The 20,792-nt window shown below is 42.2% G+C and overlaps 1 protein-coding gene and 1 non-coding gene across 3 annotated transcripts in view; both read right to left on the bottom strand.

Annotated features, from left to right (window-relative positions):
• WWP2 (WW domain containing E3 ubiquitin protein ligase 2) overlaps positions 1-20,792 on the bottom strand; it is a 145,190-nt gene that overhangs the window by 124,234 nt on the left and 164 nt on the right. Inside the window, exon 1 of one of the 2 annotated variants that reach the window (XM_060000152.1) lies at positions 16,755-17,509. The exons of the other annotated variant lie outside the window; for it this stretch is intronic. The gene's annotated coding sequence lies outside the window, so the exon portion shown is untranslated. Of the gene's footprint in view, positions 1-16,754; positions 17,510-20,792 lie in introns of those variants that run through there. 2 annotated transcript variants of the gene reach the window in all.
• Positions 11,028-11,100, bottom strand: TRNAW-CCA (transfer RNA tryptophan (anticodon CCA)). The gene has a single exon. It is a non-coding gene; the product is annotated as a tRNA-Trp (tRNA).

Below are 20,792 nucleotides of genomic sequence, written 5' to 3'. Positions count from 1 at the left end.
TTCTAAAGTAATATTAAACCAATTTTTTAAATGGACAGAAGATTTTAATAAAAGTTTCTCCAAGAAGATATACCAGTAAATGTGTTTATTGGCCAAGGAAATGACAGACCAGGATTCAATCTACATCTTCTGATTCCAAAGCCCAACATTCATCCAGTCGACTACTCTGCTATCACCTGGATGTGCACATGGGCCTGGCCAACAAAGCACATGAAATAATTTTTGATGGACCTCATTAGCCATAAGGCATCCCTGTCACTCCATCTTGGCTAGAAGCAGAAGTCTATCTTGCATTTTGAGTGGATCTTTTACTCATACATAATTGTGTAACATCGTCATTTGTCATTTGGAAAATATTTGGTTCACTGAGTTCTATAGATATTCCAAATGTTGACCCATTTCATTATACTCTATCCAAAATATCACATTTGTGAATGTCACCACTGATCTCATCAGACAAGTTTTTGAGTATTGGGAAGCTGTCAAGCTCTTTGTGGTAGATGGAAGTCTTCCAAATTTCTAATTTTCACTTAAAAACTCATATTCTATCATTGGCAATAAGCACTGTCAGTTGTTTTCCTTGAAGTGACAGGCTTACTTCATTCATCTTCAGGAAAATGTCTGCCAAACACCCAAATCTATTAACGCTAGTTTATCTGTTGATTTTTTTTAAGTAAAAATGGTATTTCATGAAAAAAGCAACTATGTAATACAGCTTTTAATTGAGTCATACAAGTGCTTTTTCTCAGCACAACAATTATACTTCAGTATGCAGGAGAACCTCAGGTCCTCTTTGCACATTGACAATACTGAGCTTCTGATACTCGCCCTCAATCCTGTTCCACATCTCAGTTAATGACAACTCCCTCCATCCAGTGGCTCAGGCCAAAATTCTGGGGCTCATTCGTGCTTCCTCTTTCCCTCTCACACCCCACATTCAACCCATCAATAAATCCTATTGATTCTACCTTTAAAATATTTCCAAGCTCAAACATTTCTCTCCATCTGCACTGTCACTGCCTTGCTCCAAACACCATCACCTCTTAGCTGGGTTATTGTTTTTCCTGCTTCTGCTCTCTGTCCCCTTCAATCCAATTTCTACGTTCAGCAAGAGTCCTGTCTTTTAATATGTAATCAGATCATATCACTGTGCTATTCAAAAACTGGAAGCTATCCAGGGGCTTCCCATCTACCTCAAAGTCCTTGTAATGACCTTAGAGGGACGGCGTGATACACTACCACACACCTCTCTGACCTGGCCTCCCATTTCTTTCCCCTCTCCCTACCTTCCCCATGGGCCTCCTCGCTGTTGCTTGAACATGCCAGCCACGTTCCCCCATCAGACTTCTACCTCTCTGTCTAGAATTCTCTTTTCCCAACTGTCCACATATACAGCTTATTCCTTCACTGCCTTCAGGCATTAACTCAAATGTTGCTTTCTTAAGGGGCCTTCCCTGGCCACCCTGTCAACCTCACCTCTCCACACACACTGTACCCATCCTTCCCTAGTTTACATTTCTGCCTTAGCATTTATCACTGACACGGTTCATAGTGTATTGATTTCTTGTGTGTACTGTCTCCCTCCTCTAGAAGGTAAGCTCCATGAGGGCTGAGATGTGTGTCCCCCTCTTAGCCCTGTAGCCTACTATCTGGGAATAGTGCCTGGCTCCTAGTAAGAACTCTATATTTATTGAATGAATGAAGAGGTGCATCAACTTTCTGAAATTCAAAAGGATAATGTTTTGACTCCCTTGAAGTTTTTTTGGTAAAGCAATAAACATATCAACTCTTTTACCCATCAGATTAGCAAGAGATCAGAAGTCTGACAATAGTGTTGCTGAGAAGTCTCACAGGCTTCTGGAAGCAGTGCAAGTTAGACGGTACCTGGCAACCTCCGATAGAGTTAAAGATGCATATATTGTAGTTCCCAGGATTCCACTCCTAGGTATTTGCCAATAAAGATGCATATATTGTACTTCCCAGGATTCCACTCCTAGATATTTGCCAGGGGAAAATCTTCCAACAAATGCAGAAGCAACCGTGTTCAAAATGTTCATCATGGCAATGTTTATAACAGCAAAAATTTATAAATAACCTAAATGTCCATCAATGAGGGAATGCATAAATTGTGAAATAGTTATAAAATGGGATGCCATATAGTTCTTGAAATGTATGAATTCAACTGATATGTACAAACCCCAAACTATAATACTAGAACTAAAAAAAAAAAAAAAAAGCAAGTGATAGCTTAAGTGTAGGGCAGTGCCATTGGTATACACTTGAACTTTCACAAAACAATTGTATCTACTGTTGTGGACACACATAAATGGTATGAAAGTATAGAAGCATGGATGGGAAGGAACCACACCAAGTTCAGGACAGAAGTTACCTCTGGGGTAGCGGAAGAGGGAGCAGGGGAACTGGAGTGAACAGAGAGACCAAGGGAACTTCGACTGTATCTGCAACATTTCATGTTTTAAAGGAAGAAGTTCTGAAGCAAATATGGCAAAATGCTACTATTCATTAAATCCAGATGGTGGTTTTTATGACTGCTTGTTATCTTATTCTCTGAACCACTTCATATGTTTGATCTTTTTCATAATTTAACAATAGTTTTAAAGGGGATAAAAAGATGATATCTTGAGTAATGAAGGAAAGATTAATGATTGTAAATTAAGCCTCGGGGCTTTTAGTAACAGGTTAAAGCACTAAAAGCTGGAAATCCATTATTTATAGACTTTAAAAAGAAAACAATTTTAAAATGTTTACATCTACTGGGACTCATTCTAAGGGTAGAAGCAACTTGACTAAGGGTAGTTTTTAAACTAGCTTGTTCTCCCTGAGCTTTAACTGTTTTTAGCCTTTGCTATGAACTAGAGAGAATTCTGGAGAATGAAACGCAAAGCCCTCGCATGGCCTGTTACATGGGAGAAAGACCAAACCTTTCGATCTATACTTCGTGGCTCCAAAACAAAACCAATCAGATAAATTCCAGAGGCGGCTCAGAACAAAACCAACAGGGAAAGTAGTAGAAATAGAGTAGATAAGACTACCATGTTTTCTTCCTCCCATGTCTTTCATAATTACAGGCCACTGTTTACTAACAATAGCCCATGTTATTTATGCACGGCTTTGTCTCCAGATCCATTAGCAAGATACCACCCTGACACTACAAGGTAGGTATCTTTTCTTTTCTTTTTTCTAAATAAATTTATTTATTTTATTTATTTATTTTTTTGGCTGTGTTGGGTCTTCCTTGTTGCGCACCAGCTTTCTCTAGTTGCGGCGAGCGGGGGCTACTCTTTCGTTGTGGTGCGCGGGCTTCTCATTGTAGTGTCTTCTCTTGTTGCAGAGCACGGGCTCTAGGCGCATGGGCTTCAGTAGTTGTGGCCTGCAGGCTCAGTAGTTGTGGCGCACGGGCTTAGCTGTTCCACAGCATGTGGAATCTTCCGGGACCAGGGCTCGAACCCGTGTCCCCTGCATTGGCAGGCAGATTCTTAACCACTGCACCACCAGGGAAGTCCGGCAGGCGGATTCTTAACCACTATGCCACCAGGGAAGCCCCAAGGTAGGTATCTTGAATTGAACCTTTGCAATCCATGTATAAAGACAAATAACCATTACTGTTGAAGGGAAAGTACCCCAAAGTACCTATAATTTCTGTCTCAGGGCCCCATATTGGACAGGATTTCCAATGGGCATGAGGTCCAAACTCCTACTAGCCACTTTAGGAAGCTTATAAAACCTGAGACCCAGATTTTACTCTACACCTGTCTCAGCAACACAAATAGATGACTCTGTACATGCACTCAAGTAATTTTTTCCCCTGCTAATAGTGATGAGAAGTGTTTGCATTCAAATCACTTCCACAAAAACTGAGTTAGCATAAGCCTGGGGCAGGCAGGGGGAGGAGGGAGAACATGTTTAAAACATCACCAAAGGTTATAGATGCTCAATGAATTTCATTATTCAAGGAAGTCATGGATTTATCAGGAGAAAAAGGGGGAAGCCAGAACTAAGTGTGGTAGATCTACCCAAATTTCTTGAAAAAAAAAACAAAAACATTATCCTCTGAACTTAACCTCTATGTAAATCTCGACAAGCACTTTTTAAAATAAAATATAAAATAACAGAGTAGAAAATATTAAAGTACACCATACATAAAGGAAAGTATTATTTCATAAAAAGTTTGTTCAGATAAATGTACATTTACAAAAAAAAAAAAATGTACATTTACATCTTCATGTATATTGGGTCATGATATAAAATATGTATATGTCTTACTAAAGATTGTAGTCAAAACCTCTTGAGAACAACTGCTCTATAACAATCCTATCTTACTTAGGGTTTTGGATTAGAGAGACACAAACACTAAGCAAATAGACAAACACTAGATTGGGGACTAACTAGTCACTCAGAGAAATGCCATCGGTTTATTATTATCATTTTAGGTCTGAGAAATTTTCCCACATCTATGTAAAACAGTATTTATTCAATCATTCAATACATACTGAGCATTTATTCTGTACCTTATACTGTTTTTGGTGCTAATGATACATCAATGAATAAAACATTTAAAAAAAATTCCTACCCTATAAGAGTCTTCTGGTAAAGAGCCAAGAATGCTCCTGGCTCTGGCAGGGGGATGGGAAAAGTAACCATTGTGCTGTATGCCCAGAGTGTTCTCTAACAGCAGCCTTCACTCCAGGAAAAGGACTCTACCAGGACTTATCCCAAGTGCGGGGGAGGAAATTTCCCTGAGGCCCCCTCTAGACTTCTTATCGCACTGAGAAAGGAAAACAGTTCATAAACACTTGTAAAGGTCACAGCCCAGGGACAGAGACCCACTAAAAGACTGAGATTTAATCATAAAATTATAAAATGCTTTCCCTCTCCCATACTCTGCCACCATATCGAGGGTCCAATAAAATAACAGTGGATTACAGCTGAAAGAGCTAAAAGGTGTATACTCTATTTAAGAAAGAGTTCTTAGGGAAGACCAGAGATTACAGGGGAGACAAAAACAAGGATACTAGCATAATTTGAGGCCTCTGGTACCTACAATTACATCAATCATTAAACACAAGCCAACTCCTAGCCAGATTACACAAAACTCCCAACTAGATAAAGGCCTATTCACCTCAGTTCCTATTACCTAATACATCCTACCTGGCTTTCAGTTAGAAATTATAAGTTATGCTAAAACGTAAGAAAAAATAGTGTGAAGAGACAAAGCAAGCATCAGAATTAGACTCAGATATGACAGACTTTGGAATTATCAGACAGGGAATTTTAAATAACTATGATTAATATGTTAAGTGCTCTAATGGAAAAAGTAGACAACATATAAAAACAGATGGGTAATGTAAGCAGAGACATGGAAACTCTAAGAAAGAATCAAAAGAAAATGCAGAACATGGTAACAAAAAAGAAGAACGCCTTGATGGGCCCATGAGTAGACTGGATGTGGCTGAGGAAAGAATCAGTAAGCTTGAAAATATATTAACAGAAACGTCCCAAACTAAAATGCAAAGAGAAAAAAAGAATTAAAAAAAAAAAGAAAATACAGAACTGCCAAGAACTGTGGGACAATTTCAAAAGGTACAAAATACACATGACTGGAATATCAGAAGAGAGAACAGAGCAAAAGAAATATCTGAAGTAATATGGTCAACAATTTCCCAAAATTAATGACATAACACCAAATAATAGATCCAGGAAGCTCACAGAACATCAAGCAGGATGAATACAAAAATCAAAAAATAAACTTAAAAAAGAAGCAAGGAGAGAGTGCAGTGAAATATTTAAAGTGTTAAAAGAAAAAACCCGGGACTTCCCTGGTGGTCCAGTGGTAAAGACTCCGCGCTCCCAATGCAGGAGGCCTGGGTTCGATCCCTGGTCAGGAAACTAGATCCCGCATGCACACTGCAGCTAAAGATCCTACATGCCACAACCAAAGATCCCGCACGCCGCAACGAAGATCCCGAGTGCCGCAACTAAGACCTGGTGCAGCCAAATAAATAAATAAATATTTTTAAAAAGAAAAAAGAAAAAACCCACCAACCCAGAATTTTGTATCCAATGAAGTTACCCTTTAAAAGTGAAGGAGAAAAAAAGACTTTCTCAAACAAAAACCTGCCCTGCACGAAATGTTGAAAAGAAGTTCCTCAGAAAGAAGGAAAATGATATAGGTCAGAAACTTCTACCTACACAAAGAAAAGAGCATGGCAGAAGGAATAAATGAAGCTCCCACCACTGGCTTCTTTATACAGTAAAAGACTAATGCTTAGGGGAACGGCATATGTGGGAAGCGGATGCCAAATAGGGAACAGACAAGAGAACTAGAGAGGTGACGAGAGATATGGGGAAACACCATGCAGTGAAAGAACACAGGAATTTGGGAGGGAGTTGGAAGTAGAAATGTTGACCATTGTGGACAAGGCAAGTCTCACTGAGAAGGTGACTTCTGAGCAAAGATCTGAAGCAGGAGAAGGAGGGAACTGAGGATATCTGTGTTAGAACATTCCAGGCAGAAAAAAGGGCAAGAGCTAAAGCTCTTGAGATGGTTGCATGTCTTGAAAGTGTAAGGAACGAAAGGGGGCCAGCGTGCGCGGCTGGAGGGCAGTGAAAGAGGAGGAGGAAGATAGTGATAAGAGATGCACCTGGAGAATCCCCTGGCAGTCCAGAGGTTAGGACCGTGTGCTTTCACTGCAGGGGCCATGGCTTGGATCCCACAAGCCACATGGTGCAGCCAAAAATTCTAAAAATTAAGAAAAAAAAAAGATGCAACTGAACTTATCCTGTTAGGTAAAGTCATCCTTAATGAACTATGAAATGCCTTGGAGCAGTGGTCCTCAATTCTTTCTACACATTTGAATACCTGGAGAGCAATAAAAACAAAATGAAACAAAAAAAAGCCCCACTGACAACCAAACCCTAACCTCAGAGATTCTCATTGGATTGGTCTGGAGTGGGCCGGGGACAGCTGTGTTATTTAAAAGCTACCCAAATGATTCCAAAGTGAAGTTGTGGTGAGAACCACTGGATCAGTGTTACTGAATCAGCTGAGGCTTCAACTAACTTGACTGCACTGAAAGTAGGACTTTACCTCTGTCAGAAGGCTCAAGGTTAAACTAAAATTATGTCCCAAAATTGCAAATGAAAAAGTGGGGGGAACTTCCTGGTGGTCCAGTGGTTAAGAATCCACCTTCCAATGCACTGGATGCGGCTTCAATCCCTGGTCGGGGAACTGAGATCCCACATGCCTCAGGGCAAATGAGCCCACGTGCCACAACTACTGAGTCCTTGCGCCGCAACTACAGAGCCCACATGCTCTGGAGCCCGCACGCCACAACTACAGAGCCCGCATGCCACAACTACTGAGCCCACACGCCACAACTAGAGAGCCTGCATGCCACTCTGAGCCCGCACACTCTGGAGCCCGCATACCACAACTAGAGAGAGGCCCGCGAGCCGCAAATGAAGAGCTGGCACGCTGCAACAAAAGATCCCACTTGCCACAACTAAGACCCGACGTAGCCAAAAAAAAAGAAAAAGAAAAAGTGGGGTGATATGTAACTCTAGGAACAGAATACAGTGGAGGAGCTGTTCCAGGAGTGGTTCCAAGGAGACTAAGTATTGCACCACCTTCCTTGATGCCAACTTTTCCCACAGAGAGTCTTCCAGGGGCTCTCAATGAACATGACAGATTAAACACCTATATTTATCTCTGCTCCCTTCTCAAACCCCAACAAAATGTCAGGAAAGAAACACAAAGAATGTAAACCCACTAAAAAAGAATGGAAAAGGAAACAACAGAGATGGCAGCAACATTTTGGAAAGTGGCAAGTGAGTCAAAACTGAAATCTAACTGCCTGCGATGGGGGAAGTGGGGTTAAAAACAGGAGGGCTGGTAAAAACCTGCATGGAAAAGAGTGCCAGACTCCAGTCCCCACCCACTTCAGCTAGGCACTCATCCCTCCCTAATCCCAAACAGAGAGTTAAATTTTAATCTCTGGATAGGTTAAATCAGACCTGAGAACTTAAGGCATGGTTGAGAGTAGGGATAAGGCACCATATTGATCCAGGGAGATAAGAGAAAGTCTATATCATGAACTATGAGAGGTTTCCCCACCCCCACTTACCTTCCCTCATTTGGGTCCTAGCACGCTTAAGCACACACAACTGTGGAGAGACTCAGACATAAAAGCCAAATATCAAAACAAAGAGGATAAAAAAGAACTCATTGGATAAGCTGATCCTCAAATTCATAAGGAAATGCAAAAGACCCAGAATAGCCAAAATATCTTGAAGAAGAAAGTCGGAGGCTTCACACTTGCTAATCTCAAAATTTACTACAAAGCTACAGTAATCAAGACCGTGTGGTACTGGTATAAGGAAAGACATACAGAGCAATGGTATAGAACTAAGAGTCCAGATACAAACCTGTTGCAGGAAGGGGGACCCCTTCCAGGGCCCGAGAGAGGGCTCTTGTCTCACACTCGGAAATGAATTGTCCAAGGAGAAACAAGTGCTGACAAAGCAAGAGACTTTATTGGGAAGGGGCGACCGGGTGCACAGCAGCAGGGTAAGGGAACCCAGTAGAACTGCTCTGCCACATGGTTCATAGTCTCAGGTTTTATGGTGATGGGGTTAGTGTCCAGGTTATCTCTGGCCAATCACTCTGACTCAGGGTCCTTCCTAGTGGCACACACATCGCTCAGCCAAGATGGATTTCAGTGAAAAGGAAGAATCCTTCTCACTAGAATCCAGAAGGGAGGTTGATAGGACATATGGACTGGAGTCTCCTCTCTCCTTTTGACCGGTTGCTGGTAGCTTGTTAGTTCCGTGTTTCTTACCAGGACCTCCTATTGTAAGATAACTCAGGCAAGTGGTTACTACTGTGCCTGGCCAGGGTGGGCAGTTTCAGTCAGCGGTTCCCTTAACAATCCCACACTGATGTTCAAGTGATTTTAGACACAAGTGCAAGATACAGTAAGTCCCCTACATACAAATGAATTCTGTTCCGAGAGCACGTTCGTAAGTCCAATTTGTTCATAAGTCCAACAAAGTTAGCCTAGGTACCCAACTAACACAATCAGCTACATAGTACTGTACTGTAATAGGTTTATAATACTTTTCACACAAATAATACATAAAAAACAAACAGACACAAAAAATAAAGAAAACATTTTTAATCTTACAGTACAGTAATCTTACAGACAGACACGTGAACTAACTTACATGACTGGACATGCAAACGCACGTTTGCATCTTTGAAAGTTCGCAACTTGAAGGTTCGTATGTAGGGGACTTACTGTAATTCAATGGGAAAAGAACAATAGTCTTTTCAACATATGGTGCTGGGGCAACTGGATATGCATGTGTAAAGGAAGGAAGTTGGACCCCTCCCTCAGACCTTAGACAAAAATGAACTCAAAATGGATCAAAGACCAAAATATAGGAGCAACTATAGAAGAACCGATTGGTGTAAATCTTCATGACTTTATCTTTTTTTAATTTTATCGAAATATAATTAATTCCATGACTTTATATTAAGAGATGGTTTCTTAGATATGATAGGAGAAACACAAACAATGGAAGAAAAACTAGATAAATTCAACTTCATCAAAAATTTAAAATGGGGCTTCCCTGGTGGCGCAGTGGTTGAGAGTCCGCCTGCTGATGCAGGGGACACGGGTTCGTGCCCCGGTCCGGGAAGTTCCCACATGCCGCGGAGCGGCTAGGCCCGTGAGCCATGGCCACTGAGCCTGCGCGTTCGGAGCCTGTGCTCCACAACGGGAGAGGCCACAACAGTGAGAGGCCCGTGTACCACAAAAAAAAAAAAAAAAAGGCAAAAGATTTAAACAGACATTTCTCCAAAGAAGATATACAAATAAACAATAAGCATATGAAAAGATGCTCAAACACCATTAATCACTAGAGAAATGGAAATTAAAACCACAATGAGATACCACTTCACACAAACCAAAATGGCCAAAACCAAAAAGCATACAATAATAAGCACAAGCGAGAACTTGGACAAATTGAAATCCTCATACGCTGCAGGCAAGAAATGAAAAATGGTGAGCAGCTTTGGAAGAGTTTGTTCAAAAAGTTAAACACAGAATTACCATTAAGACCCAGCCATTCCATTTTTAGGTATACACCCAAACGAACTGAAATGTGTCCACACAAAAATCTGTACACAAATGTTCATAGCAGGATTATTTGTAGTAGTTACAAAGTGGAAACAACCCAAATGTTTATCAACTGATAAATGGATAAACAAAATGTAGTATATCCATAAAGTGGTATATTATTTGGCCATAAAAAGGAACGAAGTACTGTTTCATGCTGCAATATGGATGAACCTTGAAAACATTATGCTAAGTGAAAGAAGCCAGAACAAAAGACCCAATTATCATATTTCATTTATATGAACTATCTAGAATAAGTAAACCCACATAAACAGTAAGTAGATTAATGGTTGTCCAGGGCAGAGGGTTGGGGGTCGGAGTGACCGTTAAGGAGTACACGTTTTCTTTTGGGTGATGAAAATATTCTGGGATTAGATAGTGATGATGGTTGCACAACTTTGTAAAAAATACTAAAATCCACTGAGCTGAACATTTCAAACTGGTGAATTTTAAGGTATGTGAATTATATTTCAATTTTTTTAACTCATAGTTAAATGTAACCGTGGTCAGAGAAAACCTCAAAACAATTCAGAGAGATAAGAGAAAATGTTTCATCCATGAAACAAAAACAGAATGTAATTTTAAAGGAAGAAAGGAAGGGAGAGAGGGAAGTTGGTTGGTTGGTTGATTCAGAGAATAAGCAAATGCTCTTGGAAAGGACAGATCTCATAGCAGAAATGAAGTTGATAAAGTGAGGACATATTCTAAGAAATAGAACCAAAAGAAAAAGAAGATGGTAGATAGGAGAGAAAAGACTTTTTTTTTAATTCTTCCTTTTTGTTTTCTTTTTTTTTTTTTTTTTTGGCCATGCAGCTTACAGGATCTTAGTTCCCCGACCAGGGATCAAACCTGGGCCCACAGCATTGGAAGCTCGGAGTCCTAACCATTGGACCACCAGGGAATTCCCAAGACTTTTTTAAAATAGTAGATTCATTTAAAATGTCCAATGTCTGACTTAGTCCAGAAATAGAAAAGAGGACAAAAAGAAAGACAGCAAAGAAACGTTACAGATTTTTCTTAAGCTGAAGGATATACATTTCTAGACAGAAAGAACCTGAGTGCCCAGAACAATGAATGAAAAACAAAAACAAACAAACACACTAAGACAAAACGTCATGAAAGTTCAAAACACGAGAACAAAGAGTATACACGCTTCCAGCCACATTTACAAAGAACAGGAATCAGAATGGCATCAGACTTCACAGTACTACTGGATGCTAGAAGACAATGCAATGCTTCACATTTCAGATAAAATTATTTCCAATTATTAAATAAAATGATTAATCCCAATTTATAATTAAAATGATTTCCAATCCAGAATTCCATAACCATCAGTCAAGCATGACAGGAAAACAATGATATTTTCAGCTTCGTAACGTGTCAAAAAAATTGCTTCCAAAGCTCATTTTCTTATGAAGCTACTGAAAGATACGCTCTAGGGGAGTAAATGAGAAAGTTGGAGGACAGTGTGTATTCACATGGGAGAGGCAAAAGGAATTCCCAGATTAACGATGAAGAGAAATCCCAAGGCATTACTGTCCATTAGCCTAGAGAGCAACCAGTCCAGATGAGAGAGTTCATAAGACGTGTCATCTTTAGATGAAAGAAAAAAACTGACAAAATAGATTAGATGAGGCATCTGATTGCACTGAAAGAAGTATTATTTTAGCTCTATCAGAATGTTTGGGGCTGAGGTAGTGATAGGTACACAGAAAATTATGCGAATGAAAAAATCAGGAAATAAACAACTCTAGTAAAAACAAAAGCTATTATGAGAAAGGAAATGTAATCCTAATACACAGTGTGGCTCAGCTGTGAATAATATTTATAATCAAAATAGCATGAACAATTTAATCAAAACTTGTGATATGGCTGTAATCAGAAGGTGGGGGTAGAAGAGTACATTTGTGGAGACTGGCCAGAAAGAGAGCTCAGCATCCATCCTCAGTGGTTAAAAGGCAACAGATAAAACTGACAAGCTAAGAAATGATGGTGTACGGATGCCATTTAGAGAAGCAGAAGTCTATACCAGAAAAGAGCTCAAAGAGTTAAAAAGCAATAGATAAGGGCTTCCCTGGTGGCACAGTGGTTGAGAGTCCGCCTGCTGATGCAGGGGACATGGGTTCGTGCCCCGGACCGGGAAGATCCCACATGCCGCAGAGCGGCTGGGCCCGTGAGCCATGGCTGCTGAGCCTGCGCATCCGGAGGCTGTGCTCCTCAACGGGAGAGGCCACAACAGTGAGAGGCCCGCGTACCACAAAAAAAAAAAAAAAAAAAAGCAATAGATAAAACTGACAAGCTACACTATTTACAATAGCCAAGACATGGAAGCAGCCTAAATGTCCATTGACAGATGAATGGATAAAGAAGATGTGGTACATATACACAATGGAACGTTACTCAGCCATAAAAAAAACGAAATAATGCCATTTGCAGCAACATGGATGGACCTAGAGATTATCATACTAAATGAAGTAAGTCAAACAGAGAAAGACAAATATCATATGATATCACTTACATATGGAATCTTTTAAAATGATATAAATGAACTTATTTACAAAACAGAAACAGACTCACAGAGATGGAAAACAAACATGGTTACCAAAGGGGAAAGGGCTACGGAGGGAAGGGATTAAATTAGGAGTTTGGGATTAGCAGATATAAACTACTATATACAAAATAGATAAACAACAAGGTCCTACTGTATAGCACAGAGAACTACATTCAATATCTTGTAATAAACTATAATGGAATATATATATGTGTGTGTATATATATAACTGAATCACTTTGCTGTACACCAGAAACTAATAGAACATTGTAAATCAACTATACTTCAATTAAAAAAAAAACTGACAAGCTAAGAAATGATGGTATAAGGATGCCATTTAGAGATGCAGAAGCCTATACCAGAAAAGAGCTCAATGAGTTAAAAGTCATTGACTCTACAGAACAAGAACCAAGAACAAAAGGGAGTGAAACAAGGAAGTGCTGTTGCGTTATGAGCCGTGTAATGCTATTGGACTTTCTAAACTAAGTGCGTGTGTTATTTGGGGCATAAATAAAATTTAAATTCAAGAAAGGAAAAACGGTCTCTTCAAATCAGGTCATACGATGATGTCCTTATTTAATTTTTACAAGAGCACCCAGTCTACATTTAATTAGTGTAGTGGGTTGAACTGTAGTCCCCAAAAGATATGCCTAGGTGCTTACCCTCTTGGAACCTGTAAATGTGACCTTATTTGGAAATAGATGTAATTACGTTAAAGCTCTCAAGATGAGACCATCCTTTAGGGTGGGCCCAGTGTCCTTATAGGAGACAGAAGAGAGAAGACACAGACACAGGGAAGAAGGCCATGAAGACTTGGACTGAAGAAATTCCCTGGGTGTCCAGAGGTTAGGACTCGGCACTTTCACAGCCATGGCCCGGGTTCAATCACTGGTCAGGGAACTAAGATCCCGCAAGCTGTGCGGCCAAAAAAAAAAAAAAGACTGGGGCTGAGATTTGAGTCTCACAACCTCAAACCCACAAATGCCTAGAGCCACTACAAGAGGCAAAGCAGGATTTCTCCCCCAGTGCGCAGAAGGATCTCAGTTCTGCTGACACAGTTGACACTTTGATTTCAGACCTCTGGCCTCCAGAACTATACAGGAACAAATTTCGGTTGTTTTAAACCACCAAGTTTGTGATAATTTGTTACACACAGGAGGAATTGGAAATTAACATGATTAAGGACAAAGGCTTTTGAAAGATGTGGATTTCATGACAGCAAGCTGAAACTGAAAAGCCTCTTCCAACAACACATCCTTGGGGCACTAGATTTCCATATCCACCTGGACCCAGGTCCGGCTGTAACCTCCCTTAAGAAATAGCCCCTGCAGGGATTTCCCTGGTGGTCTGGGGGGTAAGACTCCACGCTCCCAATGCAGGTGGCCTGGGTTCGATCCCTGGTCAGGGAACTAGATCCCACATGCATGCTGCAACTAAAAGATCCTGTGTGCCGCAACTATAGACCCAGTGCAGTCTAAATAAATATTTTTTTAAAAAAACAATAATAATATTCCATTTGTAAGGACAGACCACATTTTGTTCATCGATTCATCAGTCAATGGACAACTCAACATTTGTCTTATTAGGACGGGTTTTCCTTTTTTTTTTTTTTTTGCGGTACGCGGGCCTCTCACTGTTGTGGCCTCTCCCATTGTGGAGCACAGGCTCTGGACGCACAGGCTCAGCGGCCATGGCTCACAGGCCCAGCCGCTCCGCGGCATGTGGGATCTTCCCGGACCGGGGCACGAACCCATGTCCTCTGCATTGGCAGGCGGACTGTCAACCACTGTGCCACCAGGGAAGCCCCCCCCTTTTTGGGGGGGGGGTTGATTCTTTTTTGTTGTCGTTGGCTGAGCCACGCGGCTTGCAGGATCTTAGTTCCCCGACCAGGGACTGAACCCAGGCCACCACGGTGAAAGTGCCGAGTCCTAACCACTGGACCTCTAGGGAGTTTCCAGGATGGGTTGATTCTTGAAGCCAGGGGACTATAACGGTCAAGGGCACCTTCAGCAAGAGGGCAGCCAGCCTTCTGACTGTACCTTTTCCAGACCCCTTTGATTCACCTCATCCAGTCCTGAGCCACGGTCAGTCTTTCAACAGATGCTCATAGACCCCACTCTGTGCCAGGCCCTGGAAATACAAAGCAGAATGCCACGGGGCCCCTGCCCTCTGGGAGTTCAGATATCTTACTCTAAGAGTCCCCCATTAAATAAATCCTCGAAGAGCTTCTGGCAAGAGAAAGCAAACACATGTCAGATTTAGCAAGTGACAGTTCTTGCAAAATCTGAAGTACCTGATTATTCTTATCACCCAACTTCGGCAAGAACCTTTCAGACCAGTAAATCTTTTGGAAACAAATAGGCTTCACCAGTCACTAACCATTGAGTGGCACTGGACAAGTTACTTCTCATCCTCTCTAAATTTCAGTTTCCTCATCTGTGACATGAACCTAATGATAGCACTACCTTATAAGATTATCGTAGGGAATAAATGAGTTCAGGTAAAGCAGCCAGCAAATACTAAGTGCTCTTCAAGTAGTACTACAAGCTAAACTTGTTCTTCTTGATGCTGAAATTCTAGGCTCTGAGATTCCTGAAATTCTTGACCCAGCTTTGAGTCAAGAAATCACTGAACACTGATCTTGAGACGAAAGAACCTGTGTAGCAGATGAGGCAGGGAAGAGCAAAAACGACTCACCAGCACCAAGAGTTTATTTTTAATTAGGCCACTGTGGAAACAGGCAGTGCTTCTTATTTATAAGTACAGATCCACCCTGTATCCACTTCTTGAAAGATGCGGATGAGAAGGGTCTGTTCAAAAGATTCTTCCTTCCCTCCACCCTCTCATGCTTTTCCAACGCTAATGCTTCTTTCTCCGCCTCTTTCCTCTGTTCAGCATTGAGTTACCTTCCATTCCCCGAAGGCCCATATTGAAAAACAATCAAACAGAACTGAAGTTGGCCAAATGCCATCTGTACAAAGACCAAGCACATAAGAAGAGAGGGAGGGAGGGACATGGGAAGTCACAGCATTGGAAGCGCAGTGGAATTATAAGCTAGTAATAAAAGAGACTGGGGAGTTCTCTGGTGGCCTAGAGGTTAGGATTCTAGGCTTTCACTGGCATGGCCCGGGTTCAATCCCTGGCTGGGGAAGTGAGGTCCCGCAAACCGCACGGCACAGCCAGAAAAAAAAGAAAAGAGAGAGAGAGACTGGAAAGCAGTTCTAAGGACAAAACAGGAAGCAAAAGGCATGGGTGACACAGAGAGAAAGAGGACCTGCCCTAGGTCAGGGCTGCCAAGTCTTGATATTCAGTATATTCCTAGAAATGGTGATTAACACTTGACTGAAAGCACTGAATGTTTGTTTTCAAGCTGCTGGGGCTGAGGCAGGAACAGGGGACTACAACCTTCTCAAAAAGATTCAGTTGGGGGCTTCCCTGGTGGCGCAGTGGTTGAGAGTCCGCCTGCCGATGCAGGGGACACAGGTTCGTGCCCCGGTCCGGGAAGATCCCACATGCCGCGAAGCGGCTGGGCCCGTGAGCCATGGCCGCTGAGCCTGCACATCCGGAGCCTGTGCTCCGCAGCAGGAGAGGCCACAATGGTGAGAGGCTCATGTACCACAAAAAAAAAAAAAAAAAAAAAAGATTCAGTTGGCTCTTTTTAAGAGAAACAAGATCTTCCCTTTTGTCCCTACCTCTCAGAAATTCCAGAGTCTATAATAGTCTGAAGCAACCCAAAGTCACTCACTGACTTGATTCCAGTGGAAGGTGATGTTCATGCAACCACTACTGCATATCTTACTGACAGAAGCATCAGATCTGGGCTCAGAAGACTAAGGTTCAAATGCCAGCTCCTCCATCTCTTAGCTACGTGACCTCATGCGCAGGTCACTTCACCACAGTGAGGTTGTTTGTTTTAAGTCTATAAAACAGCAGGATGCCTGGCAACAACATACATTCAATAATGTTAGGTAGAACCAATATTTTAAACATTAAAAAGCCATTACCCATCCTTCCAAGCTGTCTCTTTCCCATCCTTCTTGGAGGTCTCTAAATTGGTTGCCAACCCAGAAAGCCTGACGAATTCCAGAAACTGGGACTTATATTGATTTCAGTGGCACTACAAAGATGCACGCTTGGAAGAGTAGCCTCCTTAGGAAGAAAAGAGACCCATTAGCTTGTGGTTTTCAAAACGGTCTTTAAATGAAAAGTGAAAAGGAGAGAAAACAAAGTTCCCCAAGATATAATGCAATGCTATACTTAAAATACCTACTAGTATAACAGTATAAACTGAGATTTTTGTCTCAAAATTGAACTTCTAGCACTCCTCTTGGCTATGTATCCACAGTATGCCCTAAGTGACCTCGCTCAGTGTCTTAGCTCTAAATATCAGCTTCCACATGTACATCCCCAGCCCAGCCCGGCTCCAGACTTCCCTATCTAACTGCCCATGACACCTTCACTTGTTTTTCTACTGGGCACTTTACAATCAGTGCGAAAGAAATTCAGCCCCAGCCCTGTTCCTCCTACAGTCTTCCCGTTTCAGTTAACGGCAATTCCATTCTTCCAGGTGTTCATGCCAAAGATTGCAGCGTTGCCGTGACTCCTTTCTTCCTCTCACATCCCACCTCCATACACCCTGTTGGCTGTACTTCAAAATATACCCAGGGCCCAACCGCTGCTGGCCACCTCCATCACTACCACCCAGGCCATCCTTCACCTGGATCACGGCAGGAGCCTCTCAACTTGTCTCCCTGCTTCTACTCCTCACTCCTCTTTGCTTTCTCCACAAGGCAATCAGAGTAAGCCTGTTAGAAGGCAGGATGAAACATGTCCACTCCACTGCTCAAAACCCTCCAATGGCCCAACTCACTCTGAGGGAAAATCAACATCCCCACGAGAGCCTGCAAGGCCCCCACAACTGTCCATCTCTCCCTTACCCCCAACGCCTCTCTGACCTCATCCTCTCCATCCCCCCTTCACCACCCCCTCCAGCCACACCGGCCTCCAGGCAGGTCCACTAACCTGCCAGGGGTGGCCCTTCCTTTGGGCTTTTGAACTTGCTCTTTCCTCTGCCTGGACCACTGTGTCCCCATTTAGCCACATGGCTCATTTTCTCACCTCCTTCAGATTTTTGCTCAACCGTCACCTTCTCAGGAAGACTTTCTAAGGACCCTCTTCAAAACCACAATGCCAGCCAATAACCCACATCCTGCCTCCCTCCTTTATTACAATGTAATGTGCATTTTTCTTGGTTATTTTGTTTATTGTGCCTTTCCCCACTAAAATTTAAGATCCACAAGGGCAGGGGTTTTTGCCTTCCTTGTATACTATAGTCCTGGTGTTCATAATAGCACTGTCCAATATAATTTTTAATTTTTCTAGGAAACATTTTAAAAACTAAATAGGGGACTTCCCTGGTGGTGCAGTGGTTAAGAATCCGCCTGCCAATGCAGGGGACACTGGTTCAAGCCCTGGTCTGGGAAGATCCCACATGCCGCGGAGCAACTAAGCCCATGCGCCACAACTACTGAGCCTGCGCTCTACAGCCTGTGAGCCACAACTACTGAGCCCACGTGCCCCAGCTACTGAAGCTCGCGTGCCTAGAGCCCGTACTCCGCAACAAGAGAAGCCACCGCAATGAGAAGCCCGCGCACCGCAATGAAAAGTAGCCCCCACTCGCTGCAACTAGAGAAAGTCCACACGCAGCAACAAAGACCCAAGGTGGCCTAAAATAAATAAATAAATAAATTTAAAATAGGTACAGCTAAAAAAAAAAAAAAAATAGGTACAGCTTTAAAAAAATTTTTTTTAAAAAAAATAAAAACTACAGAGGAAATTTCAATTCTATTGTATTTAACCCAATAAACTTTAAATGTTATGATTTATAGCATATATTTGTCATTTATTATGATATTTTAAACAATCAAGGAGATAGTTTACCTCTTTTTTTTTTTCATATTAAGTCTTCAAAAATCTGGTGTGTATTTTATACTCATAGCCTACCCCCAGTGTTCAACACTGGAAAGTGACCACCATACTGGACAATGCAACTCTAGAACAATGCCTGGTAGAGAGTAGGTACTTATAAATATTCATTGAATGAAAAAATGTTTTCCCAGGAAGAGGCAGCTATGATATAGCATAGGATTTTCTAAATTTCAGTTACACTCCATATTCACAATTTTTGCTGTAACCTGTACTATTTTTCCCTTAAAATGTCATACTTTGTCCACTTGAAAAAATATTTTAAAATAAAACTTTATGTTGCCTCTATAAATGGAAAAGAATGGGTCTAAGGATAAAATGCCGGGGCGTGAGTCCCTACTCAATCACTCACTACTTCCAGACTCTAAAGCGAGGACTTCACTAAGCCTCAGTTTCTTCATCTGCAGAATAGGGACAATTCCAACCTTCACAGGATCATGGTGAAGATTAAATGAGATGCTGTCATAAGCTCTTTACAATTAGGAAAGTAGTCATTAAATAAAGGAGACTGAGAAGCCAACCCAAGCCTTTTCCTCATGACTGTCATGTTCACATGGACCAATAACAGAAAATGGCAAGCTTGTCTGACAAGAGAAGAGCTAAGACTCAGGTTCAAATCTCTTGTCCTCCACTTACAGGTCTGTGACCTTTAGAAATTCATTTATTCACCAAACACCAAGTGCCCACAACATGACAGGCACTAGGCTAGGAGCCAAATAAGTCAAATAAGATATGAACCCTGCCCTTGAGGAATTTGCAGTCTAGCAGGGAGAAAGAGACCAGCAGACAAGAAAAAGCAAACAACTGTCAAAAAATCAAGTCATCTCTCTTAGGTCTGTTTGTTCACTGTGAAATGGGAATAACACCTTCCCAATCTAACTCACAGAGCTGCCACAAAAATCAATTTTTAAATGTTTGTCAAGTACTCCAAAAACCTGAACTCATTATACATTAGCAAAGTACTTTTCTTTTTCCTACTTGTAACCCAAAACAACTCCGGCTCCTGCAAATGTCCAGTTTGAACATTCACTCCAATTGTACCACATCTCTGAAATTCATTCCACTTTTGCAAATGTTAGTAAACATACAGAAAAAGAGGATAAACAGTTTTAGCACAGGTATTTAATCTCAAAATTATGATCCAGGTCACAGTTCTAAGGAACAAAACACAGACCTCTCAGTCAGCTACCTAGGTACAGTTTGTCAAGATAAGCAGTCACATGGTAAAGGAAACTGAATAATTTAAACTGAAGAAAGAGGAAAACTCATGAAGCAGGGTAGGTAGACAGTGTCCAAGGTTACAGCAGTCTCTGCATTGGTGAGGTAATGCTGGGATTAGGTCGTGCTCAACATGGTAGGCTAAAAGTCATTTTACAGCCAGAGCAAAGTGCCCACACTCTTTTTCTTAAGCCTAGAAGTTGATCTGATCTGAGAAAATCTCAAAGAAAGATGATCCCAAGGGCTAGGTTCCCAAGAAGTGGAAACCCTATCCAAGCAGGAGTAACTGGGTGTGACGAAAGCAAGATGATCAAGATTCTGTGATCCTCCCTGAAGTTTAAAAACTGAATGGGACCAAAATCAAAGTCTCGGGTACCAATCATTTACAAAGAGGAAGGAAAGAAAAGACCCTCAGGTGCAGTTCAGCCTGCATCTTCATACTGATTTCTCCTTCTTTCCCCCCATGTCACTCGCCCAATTTCAGGCGACCCATTCCAACTCAGTCCCAAGTCGCCCCTTCCCCTTGTTCCGATCCCTGCACAAAGGTCACTCCTCTTCATCCCTGGCACCTAAGATGCTTTCCGCTTCTGGGAGGACTTGCTGGCCGCCGCACCCATGACTGCCTTCGCGCCCACCTCTGAGCAGCCCCCGCGCACGACCCGCGGCAAGCCCACCCCTCTCGGGCGGGAACCGGGACACCCCTCCTCGGAGGCCGGAACCGCCGCGCCAGGCCCCTCCCACAGGAAGCCGCCGCCCCCCAGCGCCCTGGCCGCGCCTCCCCCGGCCCACCCCGCGCCGCCCGCCACTCTCGGACTTCCCCGCGCCCCCGCCCGCCCGCC

This window comes from Delphinus delphis, chromosome 20 (genome assembly GCF_949987515.2).
Source record: "Delphinus delphis chromosome 20, mDelDel1.2, whole genome shotgun sequence".
In the NCBI taxonomy this organism is placed as follows: domain Eukaryota; kingdom Metazoa; phylum Chordata; class Mammalia; order Artiodactyla; family Delphinidae; genus Delphinus; species Delphinus delphis.
Note: the sequence above shows the minus strand (reverse complement) of the source record. Positions and strands in the feature narration are given on the sequence as shown.